Source organism: Aulonocara sp. 'chitande type north' Nkhata Bay, linkage group LG17 (genome assembly GCF_057382095.1).
Source record: "Aulonocara sp. 'chitande type north' Nkhata Bay isolate Kocher_YH1m ecotype deep benthic linkage group LG17, A_spYH_male_GT1.1, whole genome shotgun sequence".
NCBI classification, from domain to species: domain Eukaryota; kingdom Metazoa; phylum Chordata; class Actinopteri; order Cichliformes; family Cichlidae; genus Aulonocara; species Aulonocara sp. 'chitande type north' Nkhata Bay.
In genome coordinates, this window is record NC_141360.1 from 25,994,633 (window position 1) to 26,020,294 (window position 25,662).

The 25,662-nt window shown below is 40.7% G+C and overlaps 1 protein-coding gene across 4 annotated transcripts in view; it reads right to left on the reverse strand.

The window, feature by feature from the left end:
- Window positions 1-25,345, reverse strand: part of syt1a (synaptotagmin Ia) — a 222,212-nt gene extending 196,867 nt beyond the window's left edge. Inside the window, exon 1 of one of the 4 annotated variants that reach the window (XM_086270276.1) lies at window positions 25,184-25,345. The gene's annotated coding sequence lies outside the window, so the exon portion shown is untranslated. The remainder of the gene's footprint in view (window positions 1-25,183) is intronic. The other 3 variants (XM_086270272.1, XM_086270278.1, XM_086270273.1) reach the window with 3 other exon arrangements.
- Between the last annotated feature and the right edge of the window lie 317 nt (window positions 25,346-25,662).

Consider the following 25,662-nt stretch of genomic DNA (forward strand, 5'->3'; position numbering starts at 1 on the left):
TAACGTGAGAGGATTAAGACGACTTGGTCAGAAGCTTTGCAGCAGCATTTTGAACAACTTGCAGATGATCCACAGAGGCAAATGAACAAAGAATTACAATAATCCAAACGAGATGAGACAAATGCATGGATGACCATTTCTGAGCATGATACAATGGGACTCAGCAATATTTTTTAAATGATAAAAACAGGAGCGAACCAGTGATTTAACATGAGCATCCAAAGTCAGAGCTGAGTCAAAAGTTACACCAAGGTTCCTAAAAGAAGATTTGGCAAATGTAGCGAGAGGGCCTACGTTTTCCATAACCACAGGTACCATTTTTTTAGGAGCACAAATGAGGACTTCAGTTTTCTCCTCATTTAGTTGAAAGTTATCAGCCATCCAACCTCTAATGGAATCCATGCACCTTTGTAAAATGTGTAGTTTGGAAACATCTTGGGACTTAAAAGAGATATGTAACTGAATATCATCTGTGCTGAAGAGGGAGTACTGTATGTTTGTAAGTTTTCTCCCCAACAAACACAACAATGTCGACGAAACGTTATGCGGCATTCTTCTTGCTTCCTCCACTTCCGTGCCATTGAGTCATTAATGTTGAATTCTCTCGCAGCTGCTCTATTCCCACATTCTGGACCTGAAAACAGGGTTTGATCTTTGGTTTCATTCTGTAATACCGGACTTATTTTTCTACAAAGATTTGAACTTTGAGAATGTTTAAACAAGAGAGAAAAGTGTGAAAATGTTCATCCAAAGTGTGTAGTGAGGGGCTTTACAGCCTTAAAATATCTATAATAATTGTAAAAAATAAAGTTGGCTACTTCGCAGATTTCACCTATCGTGGGTTATTTTTAGAACGTAACTCCTGCGATAAACGAGGGACTGCTGTACTTCTTACTTTTCGTTTTCGATTTAATCATTCGAGCTCTGCCCGACTTTCAGATTGGCTTGTTGTGTTCATTGCGATTCAAACATGTGTTGCCAACAGGGGATCTAGAGGTAACAAACACTCACATTATAGTTGAAGAAGGGTGTTTCTCATGTCTCTTACTTTTTAAATTTTAATTTATCAGCAAATATCCAATATAGTTGCCACTGAAGACTAGACTGTATCAGTCATGGTACATTCACATAAATAGCTGTCTAGTATAAGCAAAATGTATTTAACATTTATTGTGCTTCACTGCCATTCCATTAAACTGGGAGGACATCCAGTTGATCAATTTTAGAATCGGTTAAGTAATACAACTAGCAAAATGTCATTGTTATACAGCTATAACTTACTCTGTGTTTACAGTTTTGACTTCCCAGAAGTTAATAACAGTCATATCTGCTGGCAACTTTCAGACACTGAGATTTGTTGTACTCAAAGTATCTCCTTTGGGGCCCAGCACAGAAGTTTTCAGATGTCACTGACTAAATGTTGACATGACTTTTTCTGTTCCTCACAAAACATGTCAAATTTCTTTCTATGTCCCATCTGTTTATTAATTATTATAATGCATCTAAGCCTGCCCTCATATTTGCATTGACACCTGTGCCCTTTTCAATTATTAATAGTCTGGATATCCATGAGTTTGTCAGCGGTATGCCGTCTGGTGAATATTATATTATGTGTCAAGGGGTCTAGTTATAACACAATAAACAAACCACGACTGCAGCTTTTGCCAGTTAGATATGAAAATGGGTTGTGTTAAATATCTAATCCCACCACTTAGGAATTGCAGCATTTTAAGTGTTTATGTTCTATTAAAGTCTAAAACCTCACATATTTTCTAGTATTCTGCTATAAAAACTACGGCTGCAAACTCAAAGAGGGTTACAAAGATGAAAGCATGACTGTCTTTGGTGCTCATTAAGGTTTTTGAAAGACTCAAATGGACTTGAACACTGGAAGAATTATGTTTTCATCTTTTCTGCTAAAAGCCCGAGTTAAGCGACTGCATAGTTTTCTTGTCCAAGGACTGTCTGAGTAAAATTGGGAATACATTTAGACAAATTAGCTAGGTAGTGAAGTCTGCGCTGAAGCCTTTTAATAGAATTTTACACCAATAATAAAGCACAAATTTCTGAATTTTGTGAAGCTTTCAACATAATGAAAGCCTATGAACAGTGAAGGCATCTTGTCATAAGGAGGCTGGAAGCCAAAAAGCAATCCATTATATAGCAAAGTTATGAAGAGTACATTACGAACTATGAGGTATTTTAAAACTAGCAGACACACATCTAAACATTATTTGCATACCTTATAAATACAAGGAAGCATCAGGTACTGCCATAAAAGAGTTTCAGGACAGTTTTTGTGGAGCTGTTGGTAGGCTAGCAAATGCTCTAGCTGTATGTGGTCAGTGTGCACTGACTCGTACAATCATACATGCTCTGGTTGCAAAGTTTAATGAGGCAGATAAGCCCAAATCTGATGCTTTATCCAGTTCAATAGCAGACTTTTGAGTTGGCAGCATTACTACTTTGCACATCCATTAGACAGGCTGATAGGTGACTTTCAGCACCAGAACCTAATCTGTGATGAAACTACAGGCGTTATCAGGATGAGTAAAAGCCACAATAGAAGAAAAAACCCCATAAATGATTGGTGGGATGAACCCATATTGATGCGAGTCTGTCACTGTTTCACTAAATGTTAAGCTTTGCTTAAAGGCCACAGACAATGGAGTGGATAGTAATGTAGCTGCCAGTTTAGTTGGAGTAAACACTTGAATGTAGTTTAAAAGCTCCCTGCAATGATCGCTGTTCAAAAAACATTGCCTGTTTGGCCGGAGAGGTTCTTGAAATTACGATTATGGCCCCCGTTTTTTTAAAACAGACGCACATTAACAGATTCATGTCTTGCAAATATCCTGATCTCTTTCAATCTGCCGTTGACTTGCTTTAAATGTCTGTTGTTATTAAAATAATAGGAGGTTAATGCTCCCTTCACATATGTGTCTGGGCTTCAAGCTTTGTAAATAGTATCAATCCATATCCATTTTAGCAGCATATAAGCCCTCTGGTTTCCCATCCCATATATTGATGAGAGGAGATGAGGTCTGCACATTGACTTTCATCAAGGCCGATTAGCCCAACAGTTTCAGACACTCTGGATGTACTGGTTCCCATTCTAGGAATACTAAGCTATATTAGGCATGGTTATTTAGCCCTGGCTTCTGTTTGCGAGCACGCCTGCTTGTTGCTCAATACAGGGTATTAGCTCTAAGTGAAGGAAATGGATGCTGACAGACTGCACACACACAGGGGGGAGTGTTGTTCTGCCATATTGATACATTTCCAAAGCCACACTGTTTCGCTATCCTTTGTGATTTCAGCTCTTTAGAGTAACACAAACAAGGAGCAAAACACACAAATAGTTGGTTATCACCTACAGCAAAAGCAAGCAAACCCCTTTACTGCACAGTTCAGTGTGATTGTAAATACACTGAACAGACCAAACTAAAGTTAAGCTTCACTTTTGTTAGATGTTGAGAGATGTAAGTTTGCAAAATATGACAAATCTTATAAAAACTCTGAGATTGTGAACATAATCACCATGTATAAAACAGTAATTAGGGGGTTAGACGTGTTTTTGACTGAATTGGCATTTCAGTGAATTTTCGTTTACAAAAAAAGTATTTTAAGCTGAAAATGCACTGAGGATTTTTCTGGTAAGTTAACAAAGTCATGTTTATGTTGAAGTTTCTTTAAAAGTGAAAGTATTTTTTCAAAGGTCGGTCAGAACGCATCAAGTGCACCTTTGTTTGGAGGTATTAAAAGCACAGCCACAATGTTGGAAACCCAGGAAATATACTCCTTCACTTTTAAGACCTGGAAGCTAATGTGGAAGTGTTTTAAATATGCATTGTTCCTAATTCGGGCACCATGGTTACAAAAAGATCTTTGGATATGAAGAACAGCCAGGAGAAAACAGCCCACAAACTCTTGAACTGTGAACTAAGAAAACAATTTCCTCATGATTTTGTAAATTACGGCCCCAATTACATTCAAAAAGAAGGCTTAAGTGCATTTAATGTATGACTGGCATGAGTGGGCAGTGTCCCTCATTTCTCCTTATTTCCACCACTTTGATCATCACATCTAGCTACACCAGCCAGTGGGAGATATCACAATCTTTTATATGAAATCTGCAAGTTAAAGTCTAAGGATGGATGATGGATGGAAACTATTATTTTTCATGTTTTTTCTTATCACCTTTTAAAAGACCACTGTTTTCAAGTAGTAAGTTATGTGCTTTGGCCAAGTCATGCTCTGTCTAAAACACTAGAGAGTTAAGGCCTTCTATGAGGATAATACAGGAATGATCCATTATTAAGTTTTGAATCCACAGGGACTTCTTTGCAACAATTCTCTTCCTTAGCTTGTTATTCATGTGCGATTACCTTTCAGCTATTTCTGGCACAGTGTAAATACGCAGATCTTCTCCCCTCAATATGCTTCTGTTTCCAGCAACGTATACTCTAACCTGCTTGAAGTCGCCATCTCTTTACATATGAGAGGCTCTTTTTTTCACTTCCTTTAAGGTGACCTTGAACATGTGCAGCGTGGGTTGAGTGCTTCCCTTCATGAACATGAAAGGACTGAATGTAAGAGATTAATGATATCTTATTGTATTTATTTTGGGATTATTATCACATCATGACTCTAAACTCCCAAGAATCTCGCACACTCACTCCAGGTTAGCAAACTGGCTCCAGACTCAACTTTCCACTCAAAGACGATATTCAAAAGGGAGAAATTTCATTTCACCAAAGCAAAATGTACCTGCTGTGATAGCATTTTGTGCCGAGCAGCTACCTTAAAATAACTTCTGATTCAAGGGACAAGTGACACTACCAGGGAGAGGAGAATGCTGTTAAATTCATGTTGAGACAGTAGCCTTTGCTGCTCATCTTTCTGTGGCACACCACACTCCAGCCAAGTATGCACCATCCAAATAAACAACAGCACGTCAGCTCTCTGCAGCCCATCAGTCTCTGTTCATCCCCGAGAGTCCCGTGAGCAGATAAAAAGCTAATCAAACCCTCCACCATGTAATTTATCACTGGCTGTTCATAAACACTCCATCTTCCATTCCTTCCCTTTGTCCCTTTTGGCAGCACCTCCATTTCTCTGACAAGTGAGGCCTAATGGTGGTGACAGGCCAACAAATCAAGTTTATCTCTAAAAAGTTATTGGCCCCATTAAGATATTGAAATCCATATAGTATTTTAATGTCAAAAGATGTTGGATTTGCAGTTCTTGACTGCCACATGTAGTAAAATTTATAATCAATTAAATAATAGCAATTCCCATTCCTTGTGTTTTCACTATTTTCAACTGAACGCCATCGTTAGGCCCATTTTCAGAGAGCTGCTGTCTCTAAATGAGGAGGAGCTGCACAGAGACACGATAAAAATCACTCACTCCCTCGTGAGCTGCTGTCCCACTTCAGTGAGTCTGTCAACAATCTGCCAAATTTGTCTTTTTCTAATACCTGCTATACATCTTTGCGCACAATCCCTCCACCTTCCCGGGAGAAGGTGGAGGATTAAAAAAGCCTATAATAAATTCAACTTTGAAATGAAGTTTACATCAGGAGATCTAAAGCATTTGTGATAACTAAAAGGTCGAATAAAGGTTGATTATAAGTCAGTATATGGATGTCCAGATGTAATGATGAATGCCTCAATCTGTTTTATGATTCCTTTATATTGTTTTGACCATCCAAGAAAAGAACTTGAAAGTTATTTTGAAAGATCAGTTGGTGCTAACCAGTCCCCGCAAATTAATCCAAGAAATTAAAGACCTTTTCAAAGCTCTGTATCACACAAAAATCAATTATTATTATTTTTAAGTTATTAGCTCAAGTTATTTAGAGGTATTTTAACCTATGTATGAACTATGTATGAAAAACCAAACGTGTACTGCTGATTTCATCTAACCAAGAGCAAACCCCCTGCTGATGGTTATATTCCTGTTTATCAACTAACTGATTAAACTATTAATTATGGCAGAGATGTTTGAGAAACCCAACCCCATCTAAAGGTGTTAAATACTACCACTCTTTCACATGTCTTCTAATTTTTCAAAAACTGTCCTTTGATGCACTCACCGTGGCAATATTGTACACCTAGCACTACTGGTCCCGTTTTCAGGAGCTTTGAACGCCATGTTGGTAGACGGGAGAGTTCACAGAGTAAATCAGAAGTCCGTCAAGCTAGAAGACCGCCATAGAAATTCTGTTTGAAAACTGTGCTTTGAACCTTTAGTTTCTTTGTTTTCACTTGCCTTTTGCTTGACAATATTAACCCTGCATGTTGGCAAATGATGCCTACCCAGTTAGGTTAAATGTGATTGTAAGAAGGAACCAAAGGCCTGTCTTAGTATTTTTAGCAGCTTTGACTAAATGACAGTGTTTCATGTCCTGTCAATGAGAATGGGTTGGTTTTAAGTTAGATGATATCTATAAAACTTTTTTTTATTATGGAATTGCGACAGAATTCAGAAATGCCCTTAAGTAACATTTGCTAAGCCAAAGTTTGCTAAACCCCTGCTGTTCTGTCAGATGCTACTAGTTTCTACAAACTAATCTGGACCCATATACCTTGGATCCATGCACTCAATTCATCCTTAGACTGCTCTTGTTCTCGTATGTACCAGGTGAACTGTACAATCTCACTGTCTGGATGCATGCAACACATAAAGCCTTGCTAATACTGAGAAATATGTTAGAGGCAAGAATTCCAAAGAACAAGGCGCAACACTATTTTTACATTTTGATGAAAAAGAAATCATTACTATTGATGTAAGTGCAGTGCATGCTGAGGATAAAATGGTGCAGTTGCCTTTATTGAAGGTTGCCACTACAAGAGTGGCGAGAGCCCATTACTGCAACTGAATGAATTACGAATATGCCACGCATTCAAATTGATAGGGCAAAAGGTGGCTGATGCCAGTGAGTCACTCTGATTTTGTATTTACGCCTAATGAATATTTGCGGAACCATGGCTGCTAACCCATGAGTAGACTCAATAAAGGGGGGGAGGAAAATCATTTTATGGCGAATTAAAGGAAGACAGGACACTTTATGTTTTGGCCATAGCAGAGTGCTTGCCTGATGCGATGGCATTTCACGGTGTGTTGTCTTTGCTCAATTTTCAAATCCTCCGACGCCCTCCAAAAGAACTCATCACTGCAGCGGAAGCTTTTGATCTTTTGTCAGGACCATCTCTTGGATTTTCAAACTTTTATCTGCAGGCCTGTTATAGAAATACAATTACTTTATGGAACAAAGAGGTTTTTAACTAAGCAGCGCTTTCTTTGGTCTCTACACTGTATTCTGTGGTGGAAATTTAATTAATTTTCAAACAGCAGTGTCATTTCATTGAAAGGTGTAATTCGTCCTTTGTGGTTAGATCAAGTCACACTAATCTACATATACTGGCTGCCTAAATCCCCTCTGTGAGCACAACCTGCTTATTTGTGGCAAACATGGGGGGCCTCATATCCACAGACTACCATCCAGATGCTAGTCCTGCAAAATTTAGGAGACCTTTTGACATTCATTCATGAATGAAAGCTGAAGATATCTACTTGTGGTGGAACAGTCCAATATGTTTATTGTTTTTGCTTCATCGGCTTCCTTCACTCTGCTGAGATCTTCAATAAGTGAAAAAGGCAGTGAACAGATAGTGACAGGGTTGTCTTTCTCTGGGGGGATACACTTCAAACACATGCCATGAAATTCTGCCAGTGTCTGTCCGTCTGTGTGTGACAACATGGAAATTTTGACATTTCTGAGCCCTCAGAATTCAGCATTAAGCTACGGGGCCTTTGAGACACATCCTCTATGAAGGGGAATTGATCTTTATATTTGCCACCTCTTCAAAGAATTAGAAGAACATTATAAAGATATTTTTAACAAAATATGACTATATTTTAAAAATGCCAGCTGTAGAATATCCACAGCCACAACTGGTATATTAGTTAGATTTGGATTTATAGGATTTATACTGCTGAGGTTGCTTTAGGTCTAAGGCTTGTTTTAGAGGCTAGTTCTTCGTGTGGATATCAAAAATACTAAGCAAAGGCATAAAAAGTGAATAAATGAAGCAAGTAAAAGATAGAAGGCAAGATACACAAGCTGTGCATGAAATTTGTCAAAAAGCATGTCCTCATGTTCCTCTAGCATAGATAGTGTAGGCAGATTTTTAGGATAATTACTCATTTTCTCCAGAAAAATCAACCGTTTTAAATCACAGGATTGAGGCTTTCTGGTTTAATGCCACTGATAACAGTTTGCTACAGAAACTAATGAAATTAAAAGTCTGGTTTACTGAATTTATTTCTAAGAGTATGGAGGAAAAAAAATCCTAGTTTCAGGTACTCTGGTGTCCATTTTTGTAAGATTTCTGTGAGAAAGGTTTGGGTGGTCTGTAATAACGTTAGCTGAATTTTTAAATAACCTTACCTTATGCATATGTATATGAATCATTTTTCATTTTACAATGGGCAACGCACTGTAGCATCAATCATCCACTTGTCCTTCTTTATTCCTCTGCTGCTGCTATGAGGAGAAATGGTTCTAGAGGTCTCAAAGTCAAAGTCAATAAGAACTACAATTCAACATATATGATGCAGAGATAATTATTAAAGAGTTGGGACTTATTTGTAGCTTGTTCAAAGCTATAATTAGCGAGCAAGTCATACCAGCTCTGGGTGATGAGGCTGCATCAGCTTTGGAATATCAACCTTAGTAGCTGTATTATTCTTATCCCTTTTGTTTCCCCACACACTGCAGGCATTACATTGTATTTTATTACAATAAACCACAAAGTGGGCTTCAATTTCAGATATATCTCACGATGTCCCTCATCTCACAGACCAAGCTGTGTGACTTTTGAATAAACTTTGCATTACACACACAGACCCCAAAACACTCATCAATTTCAAATCATTCTGTTCCGCCATTTAAACAACGCCATGTCTTTGATCTTGGTGCAATTTCCCCCTGGTCTAAAACTTTCTGGTCCTTTCATCTGAGCAGAGCCTGAACGAGGAACGCTGTCTGGAAACAGGTGTTCTGGCTGTTTGATGTTAGCCTGCGGTGGTCCAGCAGGTTTGGAAACATGAAGCAATCATGACCCCATTCTGGAGACCCACAACACAGTCGCCGTCCCCTCCCACCTCCTTTCTGATGAAGCAGCCAGGTGCCAAAAATACACACAGCTGTGCTGAATAAAACATCTGACACACTGACTCCCTGACTGATGGTGGGACAGAAGGAGCTACCCTGGGGACGGAAAGGTCTGGGACTTACCGCACCTACGCACTCAACTCGTTACACAAGTTAACAAGCAAGTTTCTGTGAAGTTGGCTGTTGAGACAAGGAAAAGGATTAACTGCTACTCCAGGTGAGGGTGGGAGCTGTCCTGTAGGATGTGGCACTGAATCTGGCTGATTCTGCAGGAGAATCAGATATTTATAACACAGCAATGCACACTAGATGAGCAGGAAAGTGTCTTGTTTGCCTAGGGCCAGAAATGTGACACAGGCGCCTAAACATATAAAGTACAATTCTTTAACAGGTAATATTAAAGAATGAGTTTAAGCACAGGTTTGTTGAAAAAAGTTCTTGGAAGCATCTAAATTTCCCCCCGATGTTCAGTGGATTTCAGTTTTTGGATGGTCCACTTGAGGACAATCAGACACTTGTCCTGAAGGCATCCAGGTAATTGCGCTATAGATTAGGTCATCGCTGTACTGAAGATGACCCGACAGCCCCAGCTTTAGGTCCACTCTACAGATAAGAGTCTTTAAGGGTTTTTTTTGGCATACTCTAAGCGAGCTGAGACCTATTTAACACAAAAATCATACAAGAATTAATCTGGTCATTCAGTGTGAATTCAGGCATCTGAGTAATATAACGTCCGCGGTGTAGAACTCGACATTTGCCCCTTACACTAGTGTGGCTTCCATCCAGTCACTATCATAAAAGTGTGCTGAGTGCTTCTGAAGTGGTCGTTCTTCTGGAAAAGTCTATTTCTGTAGAAAATTTTGTTACTGTAACAACAACTCAGACAATCACTGCAGTCACAGAAGACAGCTCCACACTCCCTTCAATTCAAAATGACTCAAAATGTGTTAATGGGAGAACTTGAAGTGTAAGGTTATTTTTCAACCATGCCCCAATACAAACCTTTGCACAGTTTTAATGTGAAGGCCTGCAATTTCACTTCATTGCTTGCAGTTCATCTTGACACGCACAGATGTGCACCTTTCTTTACCATGTCTAACCAATTCAATTTGCCACAGGTGGCCTCCAATCAAGCTCTGGATACATCTTGTTGATAATTAAAGCAGACAGGATGCACCTGAGCACAATCTGGAGACTCAAGGCAAAGGGTGTGAGAGACTGTAGCAAGTGATTTCTTTAGAGATTTCTAAAACTTCTAAAGCATTTTATCATCACCTTCCTCTTTCACTCACAGATGATAAATGAATGCTGGGAGGCGGGAGCTCAATCATGTAATTTTGAAGCATGGCTCTATATCGCCGATAGCATCATCCCACCATGTCATTAACGAGCAGCAAACCACATACTTGTGACACGCACTTCCTCTTAGTGACAGATACAATTTCTGGACTTGCGGAGGTCAGCCTCGTAGGAGGTGAGAAACCGGCGTGTTTCCTAAAAGGCTCAAACGGAACAACAAACAACTACACACAGATGCCCTAAGCATCCAGATATTTTTATCAACAGTCAAGCAGCCATTTTGATCCACATGCTGGCACAGCACCAAAGACCAAGAGTGTTTAGCTACGTATCGACTGAACATTTAAAAGACTAGTTTACTGGCTGTATCAGATTACGAGAGCCGCTGCCCCTTTAAGCCTCTGAACAGCAACAAATCCTTTTTTTTTTAAAAAATACCATCACAAGAGAAGTGTGAAGGATTTGAAACAAGCGTTGGAAAAGCATTATCGGGATTCAAATCTCATGCGTAATCAGGCAGAACCAGAGTTGATCCAACTTCTTTAGTTTCTGTCATTAAAGAAAGTCTTCGGTGCTCGTTAGGCATGGCATCAAGCTCGCAAACTATTAAATGAAGGGGAAATGATTGTTGATTAAAGCAGGTCAGTGCAGAGAACAGTTCAGCCTCTGTGGAAGAATTTTAAAATGATGTTAAATGAATAAACGCATGCTTTGGGGGAAGATGATCCAAAAAAACTCTTTGTGTACGCCTCTAGAGAAAGGATTACACAGAGAGAGAGACTGATGGGCAGAGGAAGAGGTAACACGGAGACGATAGGAAGATAGGAGGTGAACAGAGGGTAAACAGTGAGGCAGTCAGTGTGTAGTGACCCTAAAGCTTGAGATGGAGTCGTGAGTCACAGACTGTTTACCGTACACAAAGAGAGACAATGAGACAACACAGTGGGACAGCATTATTTACTGGCACACTTGGGAGACGGAGTCCATCAGAAGCTGCTGATTTCCAGTAAGGAGGACAGAAAAAAGAGGATATCTAAAGAGGGACATTTTTTTCTGGGAGTACAGCAAACAGCTTTGATCACAGTGCACTGCTGAGAGGACACGATGGTGTGCAGGCAATTAAGCCAATCAGTAACTTAACAGCCAGCTTGACAGGATGCAATTCTTGGATTTTAAGCTTCCTCAAATGTGATCGGTGCCATTTCCAATTAATTTTTAACTGCTTGACTAGCCAGGAGTGATTTGCTAATCAAAGTGCAGTATCTTGATTTAGCTTTTTTTTTTTTTTAAATTAGAACACAATTTGTGTTAGCGAAATTGAAATCCAAGCGCACCAGTGTGGAACTGAGTCCAATTAAGAGATATTAAGATAAGATAAGATAAGATAAGATAAGATAGAACTTTATTAATCCCTCGGGTGGGTTCCTCTGGGAAATTCGACTTCCAAAAAAAGCACAGCAACGACCGAAGTTACAGTTACAGAACTGTTATATATATACACACACACACACACACACACACACACACACACACACACACACACACATATATAAATACAGAGACAAATATAAATAAAATATACGAAGGGGATAAATAGAATAAATAGGAATAAAAATAAAAATACAAGTGAATTGCACATTTCAAGTATTGAGTCTATTGCACTGTTGACTATTTACAAAAGTATTGCACAAGGTATTGTACAGTGAGGTGCAGAGGCACTACAGCTTAGTTGTTCCCCCCTCCTTTGTCCTCCTGTTATGAGGTCTTTAGAGATAAATGCACCAACTGCAGTGCAGGTTTTACTTGTGAGATAGTTAATCAATGCTTAAACTTTCAGTAATAGGACAGTGAGGGAGGTCAGGGTTCATGAGCATGTTTCAGAATTTTCTCACTTGTTGTTTATCTGGTTCTTGGGCATTTACAGATGAACAGATGAAAGCATTGTTGTGAGACTGTTACGCAACACTGACTTGGCGCTCGGTGGTCACTCAACATCATGTCTGATTCTCCAGAGGGACGGCCAGACTTCAGGTTACAGCAGTATCTAGTGGCTGTGACGCCTCATTGCACTTGTTACTCCCAAATCTGAATAGCAAACAGTCGGTTGATCACAATGGCCTTAGCAGCTCCAGCTTACTCAGGCAGTAGTGTTTATGGTTCCATGAAACTAAGTTTTCTATTGATTGAAAGCGAGCACACATGGAAACAACAGGCACACTGCCTGTGCAGGAAAATATGCCCATTCTTGTCTGGTGCTCAAGCCCCACAGGGGCTCTTAGAAGGGCTGGTCAGGCAGAGGAGGAGGATGGGCTCTGGTGTTATTGATTGAAGCTTCTCATAATCTGTGAACAGGTCCAGAGTTTCTGCAGCGCTGAGCTCGGCAAGGATGTCAGTGATGCTCCGAGTCTGATATTGAATTTGCCCTTCCTGCTGCCACCGAGTGGGTTTGGCACCTTTTCAGAGAAACCATTACATTACTAAAACAGCTCATAATGGTTCAAAAAATAATCATTTGTGCAAGTATTCCAAAAGTAAAAATGGCCTGTATTCATATAGCGCTTTTTACTAGTCCCTAAGGACCCCAAAGCGCTTTACATATCCAGTCATCCACCCATTCACGCACACATTCACACAGTAGTAACGTATGTCTTAAAAATAGTCCACAGTATTGACCAGCGTGGCTGAAAACAGCACTACAAGTAAAAACACTTGATCTTTCTACAGATAGAAATGGAGCTAAATTGTTGTTGTTTTTTTACAAATTCCACATTAATTTTCAAGCTTTTCCTTTTCCAATTCAGTCTTTTTGCTACTCAGTGCTTGTATGTTATCCGATCTTCTCAAAGAAAGTCAGCATGCTGAGCTTGTTAAAAGACCATTGCGCTATTTTTTTCTTTCAGCCAAAATTCTTACGACTATCCTGCAAATGATGCCTTTTCTCTAATGGTGTTTTTGATTTTCTTGGGTTACAGCAGGCGTCTCTTTAATCTTTTGCATTCCTACTGGCATCAAGTATACAGTCCAGTCCATAACACCGTGTCCACACAGAGCGGGCAGCGTGTTTGCAGAGCCTCAGTTGCTCCAGCACTCCATCTGTGTCTACACAGGATGTGTTCAGACACAGTATTACACTGTAGGTCGCCCACACTGTAAAAGCGCATAGAGTTTAGCACACAGTCACTATTATGCACGAATCGCTCAAAAACAGTAGACATGCCAAACCCATAAGAACCCCATGACAGATGAGCTGGTATGCTTTGGGTCATAAGTTTTCCTTTTTTTCAGTCTTCTCTAAAGATGATGTCCAATATTGAATATATAGAAGAAAATGTAAACATAATTATAGGAAATATCCCCTAGGCCTGTTGTACGTACTTGATTTACGTTTTTCAGTCTGGATATTCTTGCCTTATTTTCAGCTTTATCACTTGAATGCTCACCTCTTTAACCATCATATCAACTGACAACACCATGTCAGTCTGAAAGCCATCTCACAATTCTCTCAAGTCTGAGCCACATGTCAGCTGAACCATCACTGAAAAAAAATCCTTAACTTTCTCTGATTCAACGCAATGAAGGTGAAACAAATGACAGTTTTGCTGTTTAATGCAAACGATTAATTAGCATGTTTTCAATAATATGATTTAAAACCTCAATACATCTATTATTTTATTTCTACTGATCTATTTTTTGTAATTAAGCAACATTTAGGCTGAAAATATTAAGCTGGGGCACATGTCCATGATCTATCCCACATCCGCCTTGAGAAAAATACCTCCACTGATTGGGCTTCTAACTGGAATACTTGTTGTTAATGGTGGCAGTCTTGCACAGTTTGTTTTGCAATGCACAATGCATGCATAATCCACATTTGGAAGTGGCTGCCTCTTCATTAACAACGTTTAAGAAATGAATGTGAGGAAATCCATCATTATCGCAACTCGCAATCACCAAACCCTACAGCGGGTGCAAACTCATGATCTCAGGCAATTTGCATATGCAATTAGCGTAAGCTTCAAGGAAAGGATGTGATTGACAGCACGGCAATGTTTTGCCTAGTTGATCTGATTGAACCCAATTTCAAGAGCAACCATGGTCCCCTGTTTTGCACCGTTGTGTCTCCCTGGCCATTTTAAGATACTACAGCAGATGAAAGGTTGCAGTGGAGTTTGAAAGCATTACAACTTGGACCTTTTTGTAACAACGGTGTCCAAGAGACAGAGTACATTCACTATTTTACCTTAAGTTGTGCTTCAGTTGTATGCCTGTTTTTAGGACAGCTTTGAAGGTTTAATGCACTGCTAAAAAACAAAATAAAATCCTTCTGCCAGCTTGATAGAATTTTAAGTGGAGGCATAGACAGACAGAAAGAGGAAGCCTTCTGTTTTCCCGCTCCCTTTTTTACCACCCTCCTCAACATTATTAATCTAGCTCTAGGGTCAAAACCAGTGGCAAGAATATAACTGAAAGGTAAAGGTTTGCGCTGAATCTCTCACTATGCATATGGAACATGATGGGACAGCCATGTTTCATTATAAATTCAAGGCCAATCTGTTCCTAGGGAGGGAAAGCAGGATGTCAAGGTAATGAGTTAATTTAGGAGATAAGGAACAGCAAATGTAATCTCTGAAATATCACCAGCAGCAAAATAGCTCCTTGGGCCTCAAGTCCATCGTATCAAACAGAAGTTACTAATTATCATGATAGTCTTTGCTCAAGGTACTCTACGGAACTGTAAATAAGGATAATCAGCCTAACAGTATATGGTGAAGTTACGCTGAGGACTCACTGTGAAGATCCCATTTAACACTGATCTGAATAATGGAGTAGGTTTTCTTTCAAAGTAGCATCTCACAATGGCTTGTCACCATGCTCTCCGCTCCCCAGATGCTGTTTTCATTAAATGCAATCACTGAAGACTTCACTTTTATTTAGTTTCTAACAGCAACAGACCTGTAGCTGTTAGGACATCTATGCTCTAAACCTCTACATGAACAAACAGGTGAGGTTAACATATGCAACTAAGGAATTAGGGCAAACAACGACAAAAGCAGCTTTTAGGCTGATTCCTATCAATTGTTGTGTTGTAATACATTGGGTTATGAACAATACAGAAAGCTAAATGTTACCAATTAGTCTTTAACGTCCTAATCTAACAAACTGCAAGAGAAAGCATAAAGGTAGGTATTTGATCCCCAAGAAAAGCAAGACAGTTAAATGTTTCTTGTAGTTGGTCACCAGGTTTTGCACGTTTCTCCTGAGGCCCATTTTGGCCCATTCCTCTATGGAAATTCTTTAAATCCTTCAAGTTTCTTAGTTGCTGCTTGGCAACTTGATGCCAAGTCCTGTCCTGTACTGTACCGCCCCAAAGCACAATGTGTCCACCTCCATGCTTGACTGTGGGGATGGTGTTCTTTGGGTCATACTCAGCATTTCTCTTCCTCCAAACACCGCGGGTCAAATTGTCAAAGGTTGAGTTTGGTTTCATCTGACCACAGAACTTTCTCCTAAGCCTTCTTTGAATCCTTTAGATGTTCACTAGCAAACACAAGACACACATGTACATGTGCAGGGGGCCCTTGTGGGTGCTGCGAGCTCAATTTGCCCCCTTTCTTATTATCATTCGCGTCGCATTAGGCAAGATCTTAATTGGAGCTCAATACCAAGGGTGACTGGCTTGAAAATTAAAAACTGTCATCAGACACCCAGGATACAAGCGACGCTGTAAGCATAAAAACAGCCTTATGTCTCTCAATGATATGCAAATCTATTTATAACTTTTATGTATGTGTTTTTTTCTGGATTATTGGATTACTGGAACCCTAAAAATTTTAGACTGTTCTTTTATTTGTAAGTAAGCAAACTTACAAACTGAATGAAAACACACTGAGCAACAACGTATAATATACTACAACAAAAGTGCACATGTTGAATGCTTTGCTGGTTAAATATTCATGAATTCTCAAGTAGGCAGCCCATTAAATTAGCAAAATAAACAACCAGCAATGGACTCTGCCAATCACTGATAGCTGATATATTAACCCAATCAGCCATCCCTATTTTTAAATGCCTCCATTTAAGCAGCAAAGTACGGGAGTCAAACAGCTTAAGAGAGAATACAATCTTTTCAGCTACTATCACAGACCCCAGACTACCCAGTACAACAACATTATATCAGATTTAACTAGATGCCTAGTTATTATCCCCAAGTGGGCCGGACTGGCCCCATGGTGCTGTGTTAATGAGTGTTTTTTCGTCTGACTGGGTGGACATGTTTGGAAGAAAGGCCTTCGTCTCGCCCCGAGACACTTGGCTCCGACAGTGAACTCTGCACAGAACGGACCTATAGGCCTCTACAGTGCCTCATCCTTCATGGGATCTCCAAACATGCTAGACTGCTCCATTTTTCAAGGATGAGGGGATTGGTAGCTGGTAGGGTAAACAAGGGGGGGGGGTTTGAAATTGAAACCATTTACTGTTATATCTCTCAATCTTTTGCACTAGTCTTTTGCTGGTGGTGTTATTATTCTGCCAGCTGACTCTAGCTGTGCCTGTTTGTGGCAAACTCAAGCAAAACCATTCCTGTAGTTGAGGGTTAAATTGTATGCGATATGATTTTTGAAGAGTTGCTAAAAAGGGGGCCACTTCACCCTGGAGCAGGGGCAGCGGTGCAGACGAGAGCAGCTTATGACGATAAGACGGATCGCAGAACAATGTACGACTCTCGCACATGTCAGCTACAGTACGGTGCTAATCGAAGAGGAAGAGCACGGGGGAGGCGGCTGGCATGACAATCTACAGCAGGCAGGAGACTTGGTTGCCATGGTGACAAACAAGGATGTTTGCATCAGAGGCAAATCTCAGCAGTCAGCAGCGGAGGGCACACATACCATTCGACTAACAGTAATGGAGAATCATCGGGGCCAGGGATGAGAAAAGGTGGGGTGAAAGGGAGGACTGCCTTTTCCTTATCACTTGGTGTTCCCTCGCAATTTCTTTTCCACAGCAGGTCTGATCCACACACACATGCACATCCACACTGCAGGAGGGGGGTCCCTCTCTAACGGAGAACCAGGGAGTCACCGGTTCAACAGCTAATGACATCCACTGCATTGCTGTGTTAGAGAGACGAATGAAATCATCTTCACAGCTGGGTCACTTGACAAAATTAAGGCTGTAATGTTGATTATGTGCCTGTGCATTTATTCGGTTTAATCCATCCACGGTGAATTTAATGAGCATGCAATGACCTTGATTGGTAGCAAAACAATACAGCAATGTGACTCACTCCAGCGGGCTGCTCTGGAGTGCAAATATACACTCAGCTCACAGAGCGATGGAAGAGGTAATAAGTTGAATATGAGTGACAACTACGCATACTTCCCAACAGATGTTGAAATTATTGTGACACATTTTAAACCCACCAAGGTCATTTGTGTCACAGGCAAGGCGGTGCGGGGTGACACTGATTTTAATTGCTTGCTTGCTTTATCCCATCACGCCACTGTGTTTTACACACACTGTTGGGTGTCGTATTGCTTTATGACTAATGCATCCTCCAAGGGCGCCCAGAAGCAGCGAGTTAACTGTAGCAGAGGCAGGAGGCAACTTACTGGGATATAATTTGATCTGCTTCCCCTCGTCTATCTGACATATTCCGAGGACACCGACAGAGGCTGGAGAATTGCGAGCTTGTACAAGCTGTAAAAACACAATTAACCTTTTCTGCCTTATACAAGACTCAGTTTGTGTTGATGCCTGATTTGTAAATGTGTCATTTTGCTCAAATTGATGCATTTGCCTTTGTAATACTCAGTTCACGTTACTTAATTTCCCTCCCTGAAAAAAGCAGCTGTTTTACTGCTGTAAACTCATGAATGGAAGATGGACTGAAGAATGGACACTGGTAATTTGAATTCTAGGCTCGTCTCTCCGTTGATGGGTAACTCTTGATAGAGAGTGGCTAAATCATCCCAAGAGATAACTGGAACAGCTCAGCTGGTTTGGTTATTGCTGACATAAACCTTGAGGTGGGGTAGCACTTCCTTCTTTAGGGTTTGGTGTGAATGTGCATGTAAGCACAGGACAGATTGGTTTTTAAAAGAATGCCTTATTACATTTATGCAACATTCAACATGTGCTCCAGGGCCTCTTTTTATGCCGCGTGCCCTTCAGTAATAATTCAAATATGCTTTCACCGGGCACAGGGGATGTTTCGTCTACTATGTACAGGGGCTCAGGAGGACTGACATGGAGCACACAGGGCAAGGCTCGTGTCCCTCAGCAGTCCCACACACCCACATGGTATTAATCTCTAATAACTTCCCCACACAGCGCCTTCGGGCAGTGGCAGAAATGCTACGGGAAGATGATGCGTTTCACCAGCGCTAAGTATGAATCAGGATATTAAAAAGTTGTAGGAGGGCAAAAGCAATTTCCTCCTAAAGGGGATTTTAAAATTACAGCGCTGAGACTGGAGGTAAGTCCTACCACCAAATCATTCTCTTTTTCTTGCCCCTCCCCTCCATCACCATCGCCACACATGTGCACCAAAGATAACGTCTGTCAATGAATAGCTTTCTAACAGACAGTCATGACAAAGCCATGAAATACAGCCTTCATAAATGCACGGTTGTTAATTCAAGGGCACGACTGGCTGTGATGTACATGAGCAGTCCCGGCATTATGGGCAGTGACGTCACCATGCCCCATCGGATGAGTTACTGACATAAAGTCATGAATTTTGCTAATGATTGAGATAAAAGTCAGTAACACACAAGCTCAAGCTAATGATTTGGCTAACAGCATCTTTAGCAATAGAAGTGACTTTTTACGCTCCATGGTAGAATTTTAGATTCTAGTAGATTTCTACGTTTGGGTTTCTGTCTAAGCTCGCTTTGCATTTTTGGATGTTTGCTTATTTTCAGAAGGTAACGCCATTGTGTTGTGGTTAATACTTTCCCTTAAAATCTGAAAACGACACACAAATCTCCGGAAAGGTTACATCTGGTGTAAATGTGTTACACCTGCCAAATGTGGTGACCACTTGTGAATCAGAGAGCAACCCAAAGAAGCTTTACTCTTGCTTATTTTTCAGGTGCTCTGTTAGCCACGATGACTGCTTGCTTATTCCATATGTTTTAATTTGCTAATTTTCCAGAGCCTCCTGGTTGTGATTTAATTCTAATTAATAGCTATAATATTAAAATCCCTTTAGTCGCCTCAGTGTATCCCCCTTTACCCAGTTCCCTGCCCTTGTTCTTATGTGTAAAACGTGTTGTCTTCTTTGTAACATTTGTCAGATCTTCTATTGTTTCTCCCAATGTTCACCTTGCTAGTTTGTGAAACTTTGCTCCAGCTTTTTTGATATCTGGCTCAGAACTTGATTTTTTAGAGACTGGCATTTATCCTGATGTTTCTTAAGTGGATGGACATGCAAGTCAAACCATATACTGACTTACAGCTGAAAAGCGGTCTTTCATGAACTTATGCAGCTGTAGTTTTAAAACATGAGCTCAGTGAAATATTGCAAAAAGAAATTTTAAGTGTCCTTGAATTTGTTATATTATCTTCAAGGGTAATGTAACGGCTTTTTGAGACTATATATGGAACTGCTTCTTGCGGTACCATCTTTAATGTCAATTAAATAGGCTTCCTATAGTGTATCTCAGTTTATAACCTTTGTTTTATAGCAAATACAACTGTGAATATATGTGAAAGTCTCTGTTATAAAAACAGAAATGTGAAACAATGCAAATCATAGTCAAAGACCCAGTGAGCCTCGTCACACTCTGGCGCAAACAAACCTGACAGAGATCCTGTAATTTTTTTAAATGAGTTTAATTTATTGTATTTACCCAAGGTTTTCCTTGGTGAAACAAAACTGAATTGTCATTGTGACAGTGCATTTCAGCTTCCCCCGAAGTCATTCACTTAGTGTATTTAATTAAGCGCATTCTGCAAACTGAGGCAGCAATATCCAAAACAGACCTTTTTTTCAAACTGGCTTCATTAGACACTATTCAGGCTGTGGTGTTCATCCTTTCTGATTTACTGCAATTCAGTTCCAATTGTCTTGACTGTGTTGCAGTTGATTAATATAAATTTAAATGCCAAATACAGCTGGATAGAAGATTGGAGGCATTGCTCTAGATTACGCACAAGTGAGAAGAGCTTTACTAGCTTTCTTTTGGAAGGAAAGTAGGTATTCATTTATGGTAGGTAATTTAGCAGCTTTACACCATGTGACATACACTATCAAATCAGCAACAAGTTATAAAAAAATCTACTTTATGACAGAGAGAAGAAGATCTCTTGTGATTCTTGTTTAAGTGTGTCATTGTACCACAAAACAAAGTTCCAGTATTTAGGAAGCACCTAGCTGTGACGGTTCACATGGACAGCAGACACATAAATTAGAGCTGGTGGCTGATGGTCATGATGACGCAGGGCTTAAAATTGTGATGGCTAAAATTGGCACAACTCAAAAGAGCCAAAAGATTCTCATATAGTACAGCTTGAAACATCATGTAGTTAAGTCTGTGTGTGCTTTTTAAGCACAATGTTGATGCTACGGATTGTAACTGGATTGTGTTTTTAAGCATACATATGAGTCTGTTTAGCTCTGTCAATAAAATGTGTATGAGTATGTGTGTGTTTGTGAGACCGTGTGTGGATTGATCCTGTAATCTGAGTCTTATCTCGGTGGGTCCACAGAGATCAAGCAGTCCTGAGTCCTCTACACTCTGTCAAACACAGAGCTTCAAATGAGGACTTAAGACCAAGCTAATTAGCCTATTAGTGTCAGGTCTTTACAGCGATGCTGATACCAGTTAGGCAAGCAAGAGAAACTATGACAATGACCTTTCGTCTCTCATTACTTTACACACAACACAATTCAGGGTTGTATTCGAAAAACATCTTGTAAAGTGACAAACTCAGGGAGCTGATGTTGATGAACTTACAGGATAACTCAAGCGTTTAACACTTAGATGTGACGTCCTGATTTGTCTCCATCAGGTTCACTCAAACTAAAACACTGCTTTACCGCTTTGATTTAAATCCGACTTGTTTTGGCTTGAACGCCTGCAGGGAAATATTGGTGCTGAAAAATGCAGCAAAAAAGAAAACCATTGAAAAGCATTGCTTTGTCATGAACTGCTAAATGTGCAATAAATTATCATTTTAACAGACTTTTACACCAGCAGGTACCTAAAATTATCAGCAGATTGTGGTGAAATAGCAGCAAACACCTATGTATAGTGTTGCAAGGTCACAATACTTCAATCTACACACCGTTTTGTAAAGTCACTTTGTCGCTGAAGAGACGAAAGCAGTCTAAGTCTGCCTCAGTCCATCTTGTGGGGGTGATGCTGCACTGCTCACACATTGTGGTTTTGTGGGCACTTGACCTCTAACCAGGTGGATTTAACTTCTACGCCATTTGGGATATCTGACAAACCAGGATCAAATAAATGAGCAAGCACTCCACAGTCACACAGGATAGTGGTTACAACAGATTGATGGCAGTCGCTGTAAAGTTGATCAACTGCACAGTCACACAGGTCTAGAGACTGGTCTGTGACCCCCTGGCAACCACAGGCCGCTAGAGAAAAATGTGTTTTCACTGATTGGTTGGCAAAAACATCCATGATAGCTTTGGTCACTAGCAGATTGTTGCATAGTTTGAAAAGAACATACCAATTCGTCTGCAAATTCCTATTGCTAGTGAAACTGAAAAGTAGGAAACAAAATGGACACAAAGACCTGTTGCCTTCAAAGTAAAAGTTGCACTTAAAAACATGTTGGTTGCAATGCTGTGGCACATCTTTGACTTTAACTTTGAGATAAGTCGGCACCTTCCATTCAAACTACAGACGACTGCGCTCACAATTAGTGGTTGCATCACGTCCAATATAGTGGAAAACACTCGAGTAACGTATGCATGATGGCACAAAGGAAGTCTCTTAGCAGGTGTGATGGATTCAGTTCTGCTCAGTGTTTATCATCTTATTGTTGTGGCCATCCACAACAGTCCCAGTTTCTCAATTTAACTGCTCACCGCTGCTCTATACCATAAAGTCCTATCTCTTGTCTGCAGCACAAAAATCAAATAACAACCAACCTGCCTGACAATCTGTTGAAGAAACAGGCTTCCATAAATTTGAAGCAGGAAGTTACCATTAATATGCATGAACTGAAAACATGGTTAATTTGCAAAGCAACAGAGAAAAAAAATATTTTGAACAGTGATGCCACACTGTGATACTAACAGGTGGTGCTTTGCACTTTAGTTTCACGAAGAGAACAAATGCTGCAGAAAACTGTGTGTTTGTTGGGTTTTATACTGATGGCAGAAGTAGGGTGAACTTTGTTAAAATTCGTAGACTGATTTCTCTCAGGCTGAATATGCTAAGAACTGTTGAACGTCATTATCCATCATCTTAAATAAGAACCAATATACAACTGTTTTATCAGTTTTGTAGCAGGGGCACTGTAAAGGAGATGGGACTAGATTGCGATGAATAGTCAATCAATAATCAGCTCCAAAGAATGTAAAAAAAGTGCAATACATTACCAGACTTTTTTCCCCTAAGATATCTGGTATCAGTGATGGTGATGAATGTGATCAAAGGATGATTATAGGGATGTCCTTGGAGAGTGGGAACACTACTTATGAGGCATCCACCAGCATGACTCAGTCTCTGTGGTGACACTGTTACTGTTCTGTGCACATCCCAGTTCATAGGCACCCAAACCAAATGGCCACACAAGGTCAAATCCTAAGTGATATTTTCCATTTTGTGTTGTTCCAAACATAAACAAACAAATAGCTTCACCGTACTGTCCTCGTGGCTCTACTTCCTTTCCATACCACTTCTAATAACCTTATGAGTGAGAGCCACTGTCCACGTGCAAAGTAATGCTGGCAGATGCCCTTCCATCCTGACAGTTTCTGGCTTTTGAAAAGTTCACTCCAGATAACTCAGCCAAGACAAAAGGTTAGAGCTGCTTGGACATCAGGCTTGGGACTTTGGGTCTGTACTTCTCATTAATAGCCCCTTAACAAGCCTGATAAAACATGACAACGCCTCAGGCAACAGATAACTGGCCACTTGATTAGATTCTGAGTCAATATCCGCCCCTGCCCTCTCTTTCTTGCTGTATACGTGATTGGAAGACAGACAAGGTATTTAAAGCCAAAAGGAGAAGAATTCATGACTATACCCTGGTTGTGATTCATATGGCAGCGCTTCCAAAAAGTTTTGGCTCCAGATTCTTAAAGGCCAAGGTTTTGCAAAAAAAGCTACCCTGAGCTATCAGTCCACACAGCATCCATTAGTGCATGGCTTCAGCCTGTCTGATTCAGTTAGTAATTATGAAATGGAGCATCTGCAGAAGCTCCCTGAGAGTATGTAAACATAGGCTCTGCCTTGGGGAATTAGATCAGAGGTCATTTAGATTTAGGTGAGAAAAGCAAAGAGTGCTGTTTCCCTCGCGCTTTTCCCGTCACCTGGTAACAGTTTGACACACGGGAGCTACCTAGTGTATATGTCCAAACCAGTACAGCTAAACAGCAACAGCTGAGCAACCCCTCTTCTCTCTCCCTCTTCTTCCTCTCCCATGCCTCTGGCTGATTATGCCCCCTGAGATATTAGGTAATCTGGGAGCAGGCAAGAGGTGACAGGCCACTTCTTTTTTAATGACTTGTCAGCGAAGGCGCGCTAACAATCACCATGGATATGGTTGACATGTTTGCTGAGCGACAGCAGCCGTCCATTACATGTGCACTGTGCGGTAGCCAATCAGCACTCTATCAGTAAACCCGTGGGAGGTGATAAGCCTTCTTTACAGCAACGGGGGTTCCCACTAATAATGATACCAGATAAGGACAATATCGGCGAGGAACTGGAACGACATTTTCAAATTGTATCTGTTCACTAAATAGACTCTTAAGCTAAAAAGACTGCAACTTTAAACAGCTATTTATTGCCACAAGTTTATAGGATAAATTATCAGCAGGAAGTGTAGTCAGGACCAAATCGAAGTATTCGAAAAGTCAAGTTGAAGCGCTTGTCTTGTTCCATATTCAAATGGCATTACAGCTCATTTCTGAATCAATACCCTGCCTGTCTTTATTTCTGCTCAAAATAAATCTATCATGACTCAAAGATGGAGAATAGTGAAGTAAAAAAAATTAATGATAGGGCACCAGGGCTGCAGCCTGCCTATTTTATCTGATGGAGCGAGGTGAACAAACGGAGGGATTAGCTTCCATGGGATGAAAGCAGCTGCTCATCTTCCGTCTCCATTCCCCTCCCCTCCTTTCCTCTCCTCTCCATCTGCCCACACATCCACGCTGTGGTCTCCCCTCGCAACAAAAGACGTGTTCTATATGTTGCTATCACTAGCTGCACTCCACCCTGCACCTACAGCAGTTTCCGAGCAAGCACAAAAAGCCTTTCAGTGCACATGGCAACGAAAGACGCGCCAAAAACTGTGTTAATAAGAAGGCTTGGGAGTGAAGTGTACTTCCCCTGTGACACCCTTAAAACACCCACCCTTCCTGATTATGTCACCTAGAAACAGATACATCACACACATCCACCCCACTATGAGAAGACACTACAAAACAAACAAGAGACGCCCCGATTCTTTTCAACTTCTGAGGTAGCCCAAAGCAGAAACGTGCTCTCTTACCTGGCAACAACAACACACCTTCAGCTCCAAATCTGCTCGCCCTGTCGAGGAGGCGCTCATCTGTAGTAGGAGTAGGAGGTCTTGAAGAAAAAGTGTGTGTGCTGTGTGTGTGTTTGTGTGAGTGTGATGCTGGAAGAGAAGAAGAGGGAGAGAGGGAAAGTGAGAGGTGGAGCCTAGCTGAGAGGAGAGAAAGAGGGCTGGATGATGACTCCGTCTGCCGTCTACATAGCCAGTCTTGTGGGAGCAGTGTGGATGGCGCTAGAATGTCTTCTGTTCAAACACAACAGGCAGATGCACTTAATTCACGGCTTGGAGAAAAAGCCTGGGGCAGAGAGCGGAGGGTGGGAGGAGGTGTGAGAAGACAGGAGAGACTCTGGGCTGTTTAAGCCAGCATCATCACACGGTGGTTCCTAGGAATCCCTCCAGTAAGAAGGACACTGCATCACTGAGTCCTTGACTGTGATTGGTTGGGTGTTGGG